This window comes from Cicer arietinum, chromosome 3 (assembly GCF_000331145.2).
Source record: "Cicer arietinum cultivar CDC Frontier isolate Library 1 chromosome 3, Cicar.CDCFrontier_v2.0, whole genome shotgun sequence".
NCBI classification, from domain to species: Eukaryota; Viridiplantae; Streptophyta; class Magnoliopsida; order Fabales; family Fabaceae; genus Cicer; species Cicer arietinum.
Window position 1 is genome coordinate 44,194,165 of NC_021162.2, and position 14,797 is coordinate 44,208,961.

Consider the following 14,797-nt stretch of genomic DNA (forward strand, 5'->3'; position numbering starts at 1 on the left):
GACATCTCGCCACCGACACATTCTTATGTGTGATTAACCCGAACAACGTACCCAAATTATCTCTCAACACTTCACCCCCACCCACGGATCATTCCAAAAAGATCTATCATTCCCATTCCCCACTATCCTTCTCAAATTAATGTTAAACTAACCAACATTCCTAGGCCACACACCCTCTCATACATATATAATATCCTTCCACCATAATGAGTCCTTACTACATCCCACACCACCACTCCGGATCTCTAAAGCATATTTTGAATCTAGAACCTTCCACCATAATGACTCTTTACTGCATCACTCCTCCAACACAATTTCTCGAATAATGCATAATTAAACCCATCCACCTTCTTAACACCCAACCCACCCTTTGCATGCTCCAAAAAAACCTTAACCTAATTAATCCAATTAATCTTACGTGACTCGCCATTCCCACCCTACAAAAAAAATTTGAAAAGGGATTCAAGATGAGAAATAATACATGAAGGAGCCTTAAGGAAAAAGAGAAAGTAAACCGATAATATAAGACCCCTTTAACCAAATACAATTCAACTTTCTTCTCGTGTTTGCACCTTCAAACTTGACTTGTAGGGTCAATGTGTTATGTGCCTTCAACAATCTGGGGTTGTCAGATTATGTGGATAAGACTTGGCTTGTAGAGTCAAGGTGTTTGTGTTCTTTAAAAAGTCTAAGGTTATCAGGCTATTTTGAGAAGATTGACTTGTAGGGTCAGATGTTGTGTAATGCAAGCAGTTGAATTAGTGGATGAAATCCTTCCAAGTGAAGAGATTGTACATAGCTACCAAGTTGGCGGTGAACCAGGATAAATTGCTTGTGCCACTTTACTCTTGCATTCCCTAGTTTTGTTACTACTTCTGCTCTAAGTAATCAAACTAGAACCAGTTTTAATCAAAAACCAAATAAGAATCTAACTTTGACAAACACAATTCAACTCCCCCTTCTTATGTTTGCACCTTCAATTGACATCAAATCTTGATTCCAAGGTTGAGCACTTTACACTATTTGAGGAAAGATTCAAAAGTTCAACATGTCTAGATTTAGTGAAGAAGTATTTGGAAGAAACATCAACATACCACCTTTGTGTGATGGTGAACATTTTGAGTGCTGAAAAGACTGACTGAGGAGTTTCTTTATTTCAAAAGATCCTGAAATTTGGGACTTGGTGGAAGATGGTTATACTACTCCAACGAAATAAGATGGTATTGAAATTCAAAGAAAGATGATGATTGTTGATAAGAAAAAGATGTACAAGATACATCATAAGTCCATTACATTCATGATAAATGCAATCACTTTCAAGGAGTTTGACAAGTGTGCCAACAAGGAGAAAACAAAGAGTATTTATGATAATTTGATTTTGACTTATGAAGGAAGCAAACAAGTTCAAGAAGTAAAGGCCTACCTCCTAGTCAGAAAGTATGAGTTGTTCAAGATGGAAGAAGATGAAGACATTGAAACATTATTTTCCAAATTCCAGACTATGATCTCAAGGTTAAAGGTACTTGAGAAAAGTTATACTACTGTTGACCATGTGAAGAAATTTTTTAGGAGTCTGCCAAGTAAGTGGAGACCTAAGATTACATCTATTCAAAAAGCTAAGGATCTCAATACTCTTAAATTGGAGGAGTTGATTAGCTTTGTGAAATCACATGAGATTGAGCTTGTAGAAGCATGGAAAGACTTGTTTCACAAGGCTATAGTAAGCAAGAAGACATTGACTACACTAAGACATTTGCTCTAGTGGTCAGATTAGAACATCTATGGTGGTTTCTTCTTGTTTCTGAAAACCAAACTTGTAAGCTACTTCTGCTGAAGTGTTCAAATTTTATGGATCTCCTTATTCCTCTAATAGTTATCTAGCTTTGATTTTTAAGATCAAGCTTCTTGTTATCACAATAAACATATCTTTCTTGGGTCCTGGTTTGTTAGTTCTTAAAGGTGTTTATCTTTCCATTTGGTTAGCATAGGACAAGATATTTTAGTGTGACCTTTCTTATAGCAAATAGTACATAAATAATTAGAGGGAACAAACTTAGGTTCAGTTACTTTTTCTTGAAATCATATTCCTCTTTTACTATTCCTACTAACACCATAAATCATATATGCATACTTGCTTCTTTCCATAACATTATCAACAAAAACTTGGAATGCTTTTTCATGCTTGAACAAGTGTTTCTCTCTTTGAACTCTACGATGAATTTGGAATTTTGAGCTTTAGTTCTTCTACTCTTTTATGCTTTTCAATGATCTTTTTCTTCAGCCTTGTTATCTATTTATAGTTAAAATTTAGGCTTCAATTTAGTCTTTGTTTAATTATGAATTGTATCTTGTTCATATTGAGTTTGTAAATTCTTCAGATCGATTTTGTTCCTATTTTGTTTAGATAGAGTTTGTAAATTATTCAAATTGATTTTGTTCATATTTTTTTCAGATTGCGTTTGTATATTCTTCATATCGATTATGTTCATACTTTGTTTTAGATAAGCCTTGATCAAATCTTGACCATATCTTCTTTTCAACTTGGCCAAAGATTTTCTTCAATTATAAATATGAATCAAATCTTATTTTATATTTTCATCAATTATAAATTGAAATCAAATCTTATTTTAAATTTTCTTCAATTATAAATCTGAAACAAATCTTATTTTAAATTTTCTTAAATTATAAATTTGAATTAAATTTTATTTTAGACTTTCTTCAATTATAAATTTGAATAAGATATGATTTTAAAGATCTCAGTCATAGTATTCATTCAAGCACAAACGAAGAATGTTCTAGTTACAAAGGAAGAACACTTAGGATAAAATAGAACACATGTCTGTTAAACTATAACTATGAACTGATGGATTAGTTACGACTATGTGAGTTGTCTTCAACCTCCATCACATATATGAAAAGAACCTCAAGGTGAAGACTGCATCAAGAGTTTTTAGTGCAATCAATTCATCACTAAAACAATCATACTCGAGAAATCAACAACCCTTCAATCAAGCAAAAGCTCCAGTTCTCTTACACTAGATTCAATGATCTTTTTATTGAGTTATTGATGATAATAAATCTCAAAAAAGTGTTGTGTAGATTCTGAACCTACAACCTTCTTTCATAATTTCATTTGAAAACTCAAGACTATTTCTTAAAGATATTTTGAGTGTTGTGTAAAAAAAAATTTTGATTAAAAGGTATCGTGTAAAAATCCTTTTTGGACTGAAAGGTATCTGTAAAAATCTTTTCAAAGATGAAAGGTAAATGTTGTAACTAATCAAGAGTAGTCAAGAAAAAATTATATGAAAGCAAGAACGTTTTTGTGTGAAGCACATTAGTGGAAAAGTTCACATATTGTGAGGACTGGACGTAGCCCATCTTGGGTGAACCATGATACATCATTATGTGATTCTCTTATTCCTATCTTTTATTGTTTCTCACTCATTATCCCTATCATTTATATTTGGCTAACCAAGAATACTCTTGAAACTTTTATAAGTAACCAAGATTGATCTTGAGTTAGTTTAAATTAAAAGCATGAATTAATATTTTAAAAAGAGACTCTTAATTCAAACCCATCTTCCTTGTGATTGACATAGTATTAGAGCATGCCTCTAAGGACAAATACTTAACAATTGTTATAGGAAAAGATTCAAGAAACAATGTCAAAAGCCAAGTATATCGTTGAAAGAGGATCATCAAATAGACCACCTTACTTGATGGTACAGGGTACTACTTTTGGAAAAGTAAGATGCAATTATTCCTTAAATCACAAGATACAGGAATATGGCGCATCATAATATATGGAAACTTTGTGCCAAGAGTTGATCAAAGTGATTCAACATCTACTAAAAAGAAAGAAGTAGACTGGACAACATAAGACAAAGCTAAGATACTTCTAAATTATAAAGCTCAATTATTTGTATCTTGTGCTTTAATTAGGGAAGAAAGCGAAAGTGTTGATGAATGTGATACGACAAAAAAAGTATGGGATAAATTACAAACTCATTATGAAGGAACAAACCATTTCAAAGAAATAAGAATTGATATTGGTGTACGAAAGTTTGAATTGTTTGAGATGAATGAAGGAGAAACCATTGATGAAATGTATTCAAGAATTATAACCATAGTGAATGAAATGCGCTCTCTTGGTAAGGCCTACTCAGTCCAAGATAGAGTAAGAAAAATTCGGAGATCACTGGTCACAACCATAAGTTAAGCCAAGAATCTTGAGATACTTGAATTGGAAGAACTCATTTGAACTTTAAGAGCACATGAAGTACTACTATATGAGGATAACCCAGCAAAGAAAGGCAAAATAATAGCCTTAAAAGCCTCTCAAAATCTTCAAGAGAACACATCTTCACAACAAGATGAGAAAGAAGACTCATAAGAAACTGGACAAGCAGAAGTTGATGAAGAAGTAGTTCTTCTTACAAGAAAAATTCAAAGAATGATGAGAGGAAGATATCAAATCAAAACAAGTTTTCCAAACAAAAGTGAAAACACTAAAACATAAACAGAAAAGAGTCAAAGTACATGTTATGGGTGCAACAAACTAGGATATTACAAAACTGAATGTCCTTTAAACAAAAAGGCACCAAAAAGGTTTCCAATCAAGAAAAATCCATGATGGTCGCATGAGATCATTATGAAGAATCAGACACAAAAGAAAATGAAGAAGCCAACATGTGTCTAATGGAAAACTTAGAAAACATGAGGTAATCATTTATGAACCGTGTCCTTTATGTGAACAAATGAAAAAATAATTTGATAATTTGTTAAATAACTCAAACTTTCTAGTACAAAAATGTGACTCTTTAAAAGAACAAGTTTGCAAAGAAAAAGTAGAAAAAGAGAAAGCTCAAGCTATGAATGATGAACTAAAAAAATATTCAAAGTTTGCACGAGTCTCATTTTAAAACATCTGAAGAATTTGAATGTCAAGAATGTTCTACAACTCAAAAAGAGAACTTGATTATCTTAAAAATGATTTATCAAATTTTATTAAATCCAATCAAACTTTCCAAAGAATTATTGGATCTCAGGTAGAAATATTTGATAAAGCTGGACTCGGTTTTGACAAAACTAAAAAGCAAAAACTCTATGATAATTTTTTGTACTATAAAGAAAATAAGATAAAGGCAAAACAAAATGTTCTTATGCATGTTATTTCAAAAAACGGGATGAAAAATACAAATCAAGAAAACCTCTCAAAAAGGAAGAATTATCTGGTATCAGGACAGAACCTTCTCAAAATGCAATAAGAAAATATTCTTATTGTTCAAGGATTGGTCACGGTGAATCAGAATACTACTTTAAGAAAAAATATAGTATTTGGACAGTGGTTTTCAAATGGGTTACCTAAAATTCTAGTCACATCAAATGCATGTTGGTTTTCAAAATGTCAAGGAAAAGCCATGGTATTTGGACAATGGTTGTTTGAGACATATGACAGGAGATAAACAATGTTTTCTTTCTTTTGTCAAGAAGGATGGAGGATCTGTAACCTTTGGGAATAATGATCAGACAAATATCCAAGGTAAAGGATTGATGATGTTCAATACATTGAATGTTTAAAACATAATATTCTAAGCATTAGCCAATTGTCTGATAATGATTTTAAGGTTATCTTTAAGTCAAACATATGTGAAGTCAAACAGGCAACTTCTGAAAAAATCCTTTTCTCTGGATCAAGAAAGAAAAATCTATATGTTTTATATCTTGAAGAATTACCTACTGAATCATGTTTTATGTCCATAGACAAAGATAAATGGATACGACACAAATGAAGTGGGCATGTTAATATGAAAACAATTTCAAAATTATCCAAACTTTATTTTGTTTGAGGTCTGCTAAAAATACGTTTTGATAAAGATAAAGTATGTGAAGCTTGTGCTAAAAGAAAACAAGTCAAGAGTTGCTTTTATTTAAAAGATTTTGTTTCAACTAAAAAACCTCTTGAATTGCTTCACATTGATCTTTTTGGTCCTATCAAAACTACAAGCTTAAGAGGAATGAGATATGGCTTTGTTATTGTTGATGATTTCTCACGTTATACATGGGTAATCTTCTTAAAACAAACAAACAAACAAAAATGATTCTTTTAACACCTGTCAAACCGTTTGTAAGAACTTTCAAAATGAAAAAGACTCTAACATAATCTTTGTAAGAAGTGATCATGGAGGAGAATTCATAAATGGATCCTTTAAAAGCTTTTTTTTTTGGATGAAAATTCCATTTCTCACAATCTCTCTTGTGCAATAACTCCTCAACAAATTGGAGTTGTTGAACAAAAGAATAGAACATTACAAGAAATGGCAACAACAATCTTGGAAAAATCAAATGTTGAGAAATATTGTGCTAAAGCAATCAACACTTCTTGTTACATTTAAAATCGTGTATCAATAAGAAAAATCATCAACAAAACGCTTTATGAATTATGGAAAATCATAAAGCCAAATATCTAAAACTTTCACATTTTTGGATGCTATTGCTATATTTTAAATAATAGAGACAATCTAGGAAAGTTTGATACTAAATCAAACAAAGCCATTTTCTTTGGTTATTCAACTGATTCCAAAGGTTATTGCATATTTAATCTAAAAACAAAATATGTTGTGGTAAGTATGCATGTATGATTTGAGGAATTTGATGATCTTGATATATAAAAGAGCAATGATGGAGGAGAAAAACAATCTGAGCAACAACAATAGATCGTTCCTTAGAATCACGAGATTGATCATCAATCTCCATTTCAAGCTCCTACAAGAAGCAAGAAAACCATAAGAGATCATCCAATAAATCAAACCATAGGAAACACATCTAATGGCATTAGAACAAGAATATCCTTTAAAGATGACAACAACAACAACAACAAAAACATGACAATGATCTCTTAAATGGAACCAAAGAAGCCATAATTGATAACTCATGGTTTGAAGCAATGCAAGAAGAACTTCTCCAATTTGAAAATAATCAAGTCTAGACTCTTGTCCCAAATCCACAAAATCAACCAATTTTAGGTACAAAATGGGTATATAGAAACAAACTAGATGAAGAAGGAAGAGTAATAAGGAATAAAGCAAGACTGGTTGTTCAAGGGTATAACCAACAAAAAGGTATTGACTATAATGAAACTTTTGTTCCACTTGCAAGGTTAGAAGCTATTTTAATCCTTCTTGCATATGCATCCCATAAACTTATTAAACTTTTTCAAATGGATGTTAAAAGTGCCTTTTTAAATGGTTTTCTAAATGGACAAGTATACATTCATCAGCCTCCTGGTTTCGAAGATCAAAAGAAATCAAACCATGCCTTTAAACTTACTAAAGCTTTGTATGGAATAAAACATGCCCCTAGAGCCTAGTATGAAAGACTGAGTTCTTTCTTAATTAAAAATGATTTTTCAAGAGGCAAAATTGAAATTACATTTTTTAGAAAAGCTGATAAAAATGATTTGCTAGTTATTCAAGTATATTTTGACGACATCATCTTTGGATCAACAAAAGAAAAATTATGCGAGGACTTTTCAAATCTCATGCAAAGTGAATTTGAAATGAGCATGGTAGGAGAATTCAGATATTTTCTTGGCTTACAAATCAAACAATATGAAGATGGAATCTTTATATCTCAAGAAAAATATATCAAACATCTTTTAAAGAAATACAAAATGAATGAAGCTAAAACAACGACAACTCACATGCATCCATCCTCAAGTTTGGACAAAGATGAACAAAGAAAATCAATTTTTGAAAAGGAATACAGAGGAATAATAGGTTCGTTACTATACTTAACTGAAGTGGGCCATATATTGATTTTGTAGTAGGATTATGCGCTAGATTTCAATCTTTGCCTAAAGAATCTCATTTATCTGCTGTAAAAATAGATTTTTGTTATCTTGTTGGATCAATTGATCTTGGCCTTTGGTATAACAAATGAACTCATATTGATCTCGACCTTTGGTATAGCAAATGAACTCATTTTTATCTTGTAGCCTACTACAATGATGAGGATAAAATTTAAAGAAAAAGCACAAGTGGTGCATGCCAATTTCTTAGAGAAGCTCTAATAAGTTGGTCATGTAGAAACCAAAACACATTTGCGTTATCAACAACTGAAGCTGAATATGTCTCAGGTAAAAATTGTTGTTCTCAAGTCTTGTGGATCAAAAACTAACTTGAAGATTTTCTTTGTAAGTTACACAAATATTCCAACCAATTGTGATAATACAAGTGCTATAAATCTATCCAAAAATCTCATTCAATATTCAAGAACAAAACACATTGAAATAAAAATCATTACACTAGGGATCATTTTAACAAAAAGGTAGTTGAATTAATCTTTGTTGACACTAAAAATCAACTTGCTGATATCTTTACTAAACCTCTTGTTAAAGAGAATTTTAATTTTATTAAAGAAAAGTTAAAAAATTATCAAAAATCAAAACTATCTCCTTTGTAAAGTATGACCATATCGTTCTAGCCCTAACGAAGAATGTTCTCCATTCTTTCTTACTCACATAAGTTTATGTGTCATCGATTGCAAGTTAAAAAGTTTCAAAAGGGAAAAGTAATGGCTTTCTTTTTCTTTATAACGGCTACCCTAGCCTCATCATAAACTACTCTTGTCTTCTCAATACCCCTTGTCATTTCTCAACCACCAACTACTTTATATTGTGTGTCATTCTCTCCCTCACCACTTCCCAAAAATATGCTTCTCTTTCATTGCATCTCAACGTTTGTACCTTTATCTTCTGCTATCTTTAAAAAATGGCTTGCACCAAATCTTCTGCTCGAAAAAATTCGACTCCAAGATCCTTTTCTTCCTCACCATCTCATTCTTGATTGTCGTCTCCACCACCACGACCCAGTCCTCCAAAAGTTTCATCATCAGAAAAAACTTTTTTTGACTATCTTTCTTCATCTCCTGAAACAAGTCCACCTCTTATTTTACTCGCCCATCTCTCCATTGTACTCCTTACTCACTTCCAATGAATTATTCCAAACACCAACTAAGATCCACCACATCTAAAGAATAATCTCAAAATATCCAATCTGGTAATCCTCCATCAAAACGGAGATTAATGAGAATAATGGTTGGACTTAGTACCTCCAAGAAATCCAAGAGTGTGGACACCACCATTTGTACCATTTTTTATGAAGATTCTGGTTCCAAAACACCACCAAAATCACCACAAAAAACAAAATAAAAAACATCAAGACCTTCTGCTTAAAAATCTTCAAAACATTTTTCTCCAACACCAAAACCCTCGAAACCAACCACTTCACCATCAAAACTTGTAAAACGAATCTTCCCACCTTCAAAAACACCACCTAAAAAAATCCAAATCCGTTCCTCAAATACCTACAAAGTCACTCTAAAAATCAACAAAATCATCCTCCACTGTAAAAACCATAAAATCTTGCACTGAAAACCAAAAACATAGAACATTCTCCATCAAAAACTATTTCACCAGAACACTCTCCGCCCAGGTTTACTCCACAAGCACAATCTTCACGCAAACGTCAAACCAAACAACAACCTCCAAAGAAAACAGTTTCAAAAATTCTTATCCCACCTCTACTCTCAACCAAATAACAGAAAATCTATCAAGACAATTGGGGTAGAAAGGGGTAGAAATTCGACAATCTTAGTTGAAATAATTCAATTACCCATTGAAGGGCCAACAATCTTTTGCAAAGATTGGTACTCTACCCTAAACGTCAATAAAGATATGGTTTTCAATATGCTCTTCATTCCAGGCTCAACCAACTATGTGTCTGGAGATTCGAAACCCCTTCCAAAAAAATTTAACAATATTTGTCAGTATTCAATCCTTCCCCACTGTGGTAGCCACAAGTATGTCTCTAGCAACAATGCTCTAGTCACTTACCACCTCCAAAAACTCAACCTTCCATATATCTTCATCCAGAACATGATCACCTCCACCAACTGAGATTACAAAAGAAATACAGTTCTATATGGTATGGTTATCACCAAAATATTCAAATATTTCAATGTCTCTCAAAAATGAAAAATTCGTCATCAAAATTTCGAAATTCTCATCCAAAAAACATCTCCCACATGAAGAAAGATTGATCAATCCACCAACTCTATCTTAGGCCCAACAAAAGAAAGTGTTCTGAATGGAAAACATCCTTAAACCCAAAAACTCAAAACTTTGGAGTTAATATTCCTCAAAAACGTTCTCCCTTTCAACAAAACGATATTCCTTTCACTGCCACTCCATCTGACTCAACACCACTTATAAATACTTCAACTTTTGGTATTCCAACACCACAATCCCTTCAAAATCCGATTCTCCAAAGTTGTTTATGTTCCCAAATTCATTTTGATATAACTTGTCAAATGGCTACGACCTCTATCTCCCCATAAAAATTCTTATCTTCACTATTTGACATCAACAAATACCTTGTTTTTCCAGATATGGATCTTTATGGTTCCTCTATTCCTCAAGAACAATCCTTGTCCAACATCATTCCTACTATTGGCTCAACTTTTGCCATATTCTCTTCCTTCTGCATTACAATTATTCCTTATCCATGATAGACTTCTACAGCTTCTCAGCATGTGGATAAAGATCCTTGTTCTCCAAAATGCTCCAAATTAGAGAAGGACACTTCAAAAACACGCAAGGATATTCCTAGGATATTTACATCCATTCAAACTATCATCGATAGCAAAATCCATCAAGATAGGGAGAATACAATCCTAATGGATTGGATGGCTACTCAGCTAGCTCCCAAACTAGGACTAGAACTGTCGTTTCCTAATCAACCTTCAACCTTCCTCGATCTACCTGAGTCCTCCACATCTTCATCCTCTTATGGGTCTTCTCCATCGTTATCTTTTTAAAGTTGACTTCTTTCCAGATTCCTCCAAACACTTGAGTTCTTCTACTCTTTTTTTTTTTTTTTGGATGATCTTCTTGTTCTTCAGCCTTGAGTATCTATTTATAGATAAAATTAGGGCTTCAATTTATTCCTTGTGTAATTATGAATTGTAACTTGATTCCTAGCTTGGTCAACAATGATCTTATTCAAAAATAATTATAAACAAGATGCTTTTTGATAATATGTTCTTTAGCCAAATTTTTATTTTTGAATCCAATATGAGAAGTTCTTCTAGATTGATTATGTTTGTATTTTGTTCAGATTGAGTTTGTAAATTCTTCATATTGATACTGTTCATATTATGTTGTAGATAAATCTTGATCAAATCTTCTTTAAATCTTGACCATATCATTTTTTCAACTTGGTCAAAGATTTTCTTCAATTATAAATATAAATCAAATCTTATTTTAGATTTTCATCAATTATAAATTTGAATCAAATCTTATTATAAATTTTCTTCGATTATAAATCTGAATCAAATCTTATTTTCGATTTTCTTCAACTACAAATCTGAATCAAATTTTAATTTAGATTTTCTTTAATTATAAATCTGAATCAAATAGAAATAATCACATATTAACCATTTGTTTGATTTATTTTTTACTAACCAATAAGGTTCTTGAAATTTTTTATAAATAACCAAGATTGATCTTGAGTTAGTTTAAATTAAAAGAAGGAATTAATATTTTAAAAAGGGAATCACAATTCAATCTCATCTTCCTTGTGATGATATTGCTGATTCATTGGAGACCTAAGATCACTTCCATTCAGTAAGCCAAGGATTTGAATACTCTTAAGTTGGAAGAATTAACCTGCTCTCCACATGAAATTGAGCTTGAAGAAGATGAGCCAAGAAGAAGAGTAGGACTCTGGCTCTAAAATCCAAGTAGAAGAAAGCCTTTTTAGTAGAAGCAGAATCAGAGGATAATGATTTATTAAAGCAGAATGAGGATTCAGTGGAAGAGGAACTTGCTTTCATATCTACAAGAATTCATAGGAGGTGGCACAGCTAGAGGAAGTCATTCCTTCATAAAAATATCCAAGTCATTGAACTGGGGAAATAATGAAAAATGTGATAAGAAAAATATCATTTTCTATGGATGCAATGAACCTGTACATCTCCAATTAGAATTTCCAAGTCTTGAAATAGGGAAGGGTTAGAGGAAAGGCTCAAATCCAAAGAAGAAGGTTCTAATGGCCATTTGGGATGATTATGATGAATCATCTAATGATGATGAAAATTCCAATATGGCTCTAATGGCTGATGCTAATGTTGACTCTAATTTTGAATCTAAAAGTAAATTTGTAGATGCAGAAGTTGAGGTACTCTCTGATACCCTAAAAATTGATATTGTTAAACTTAAGACTGAAAATTTAACTTGGAAAAATAATCATAGTTCAACATCAACTGAAAATGTGTCATGTAATTCTGAAAAATATGAAGTAGCCTTTTAATATTTTCTTGCTAATACTATAGAAAGAAGGAAGCTTGCCTATATGATTCATGGTGTTAGTAGAAATGACAAAAGAGGAATAGGATTTCAAGAAATGGAAATTGAACCTAATTTTACTCCCAATAATTATTTATGTATTGTCTGCTCTAAGAAAAGTTGCTCTAAAACATCTTGTCTTATGCTAACCACATGGAAAGACAAGAAAGCTTTCAAGGCTAACATACCAGGATCCAACCAAATGTGGGTACCTAGTAATAAAACTGTCTATGTTGCAGATGTTCTCAGCAACCATGTTGAAACACCAGTCATGGTACTTGGACAGTGGATGCTCGTGACATATGATAGGAGAAAGGTATATCTTCCAAGACCTAACCTTGATCAACAGAGGTGATAGCATTTCAGCAAGTGAACTAAATCATTGCAAGTAATAAATAAAATGTTAGTATCGAGTCTCGAACTCAATGATTGCGTTTTACTACCGAGTTGTATTTAATTACTAAAATTGAACAAAAAGTTTCTGAATTGATTGAAATAATATTTAAAATTAACAACGGTAATAAAATTGATCCTTTATATTAAGAAAAATGTCAGGGAGGAGTTTCACTTCGAATCCAACCTTGGTTCCTAATTTGATCCTATTTACTAAATTCCTTTATTGAATTATTACTGAATTCTCTTTATTATTCTTGCCCTAATGTCGTAGTGACATAACCTTTAATTCCAAAGTAACCCCTAATTCCTTAGTGAATTTAAGATTAGAATTAAGCTTTATGGTACAAGAATTTTCTTTTTAAAATATTGCTTTTGCAACAAATTTAATTGGTTTCATGACCTGCATCTATCCCTAAACTACAATATCATGAATTTCTCATCTCAATCATTCGTAAAGTTCGCTTCCATTTAAAAATACGAATCATAGAACATTTCAAAATTGATCAAGCAATAAAAAAAATTAATCACAAAGATGAGAAAAATAATTTAATAAACTTATTCATATAACTATAAATTAAATCAGAAAAATAAGGGTTTCATCTTGTTAACTCATCCCTATCAATTATGGTTTAGTTACTCATGACATAGATAGAAAAGATATAGATTAAAGAAGAATTACGAGAAAGATTCATGAATGATTATTGATAAAACTACTCCAATGGTGTTAGAAACCATCGTCTCTGAGTTTCTATGTTATGGATCTTAGCTTTCATTTGCATTTGGTTTAACTCTAATTGGACATCTACAACTCCAGATATGGCTTAAATACTCTACATAGGTCATGTTGATTTCTCACCAAAGTTCAGCACTGAACTAAAACAAAGAAACAACGCAAAACTACGAAAAATCTCTACTTCATAAAGGAAATAAGAACATAAACATTTCATTAAATCCAAGAACTAGAATCAACAAAATATATCAAATAAGTCCTTAAATTAACTAATGATTGAAGATTAATAAGACTAAAAACAATGAAAATATGCATATGTTGACACCTAATTTTGTCCGATTTTTACTTTTTATTAAAAAGGAAATAATAATAATAATAATAAATATATAATTATATGTGAAGAAATATAAAAATAAAAATAAATAATTAGGGATATAAGCTTTTAACAGTCACAAGTGTTTTCGGTTCTTGTTTGCCTCTAATTCTTGTTCAGACTATTTTCAAAATATAAAAATAATAATAAGAAATAAAAATAAAGGAAATTGAAAAGAAATGAATTGATGGTCATAAAAATCGATGCAATGATGATCAAAATAAATGAAAAAAAAAACCGAAAAGAAATTGATTGATGGTCATAAAAATCAGAATAATGGTGATCAATTGAATAGAAAAGAAAACCAAAGAAATGAATCAATAGCAATAAGAATCGGTATAATTGTGGCCAATTAAAAGAAAAGAAACCAACAAAAATAGATTAATGGTAATCAATTGACAATTATTCTTTTGTCTTTTGAAATCTATACCCAAAAGTCTATAAATAGTCGGCCACAAAAAGACAAAAGGGGAATTGAAAACACAAATTGAGAGCACATAAAAAAGAGAGAGATTAGTTGGCAAAAGAGAAGTGAGAGCACAAAAAAAATAAAAGAGAAGAGAGAATAATAGAGAGAAAAGAGAGAAGAAAGATTGGAACGAGCTAGTAAAAAGTCTTTCCAATGCGGTAAACACTTATTTTTTTTTTCTTCTTGTCTATTTTCTTTTTTACATTATTATTGTTATAGAGTTTTTTTTACTATTCTATGCACGTAAGATATAAACAATAATTTTTTTGGTTTCACGAGAAATTTTGGAATCAACCAATAACAATCAATTTGATTGCTGTATAATCGTTTATTTCTTTATCAAATTCGTGATCTCTCATCTTTATTGTGTTTTATTTCTTGTGCATTAGATCTTAAATTCTATTATTATTACCGCCGTCG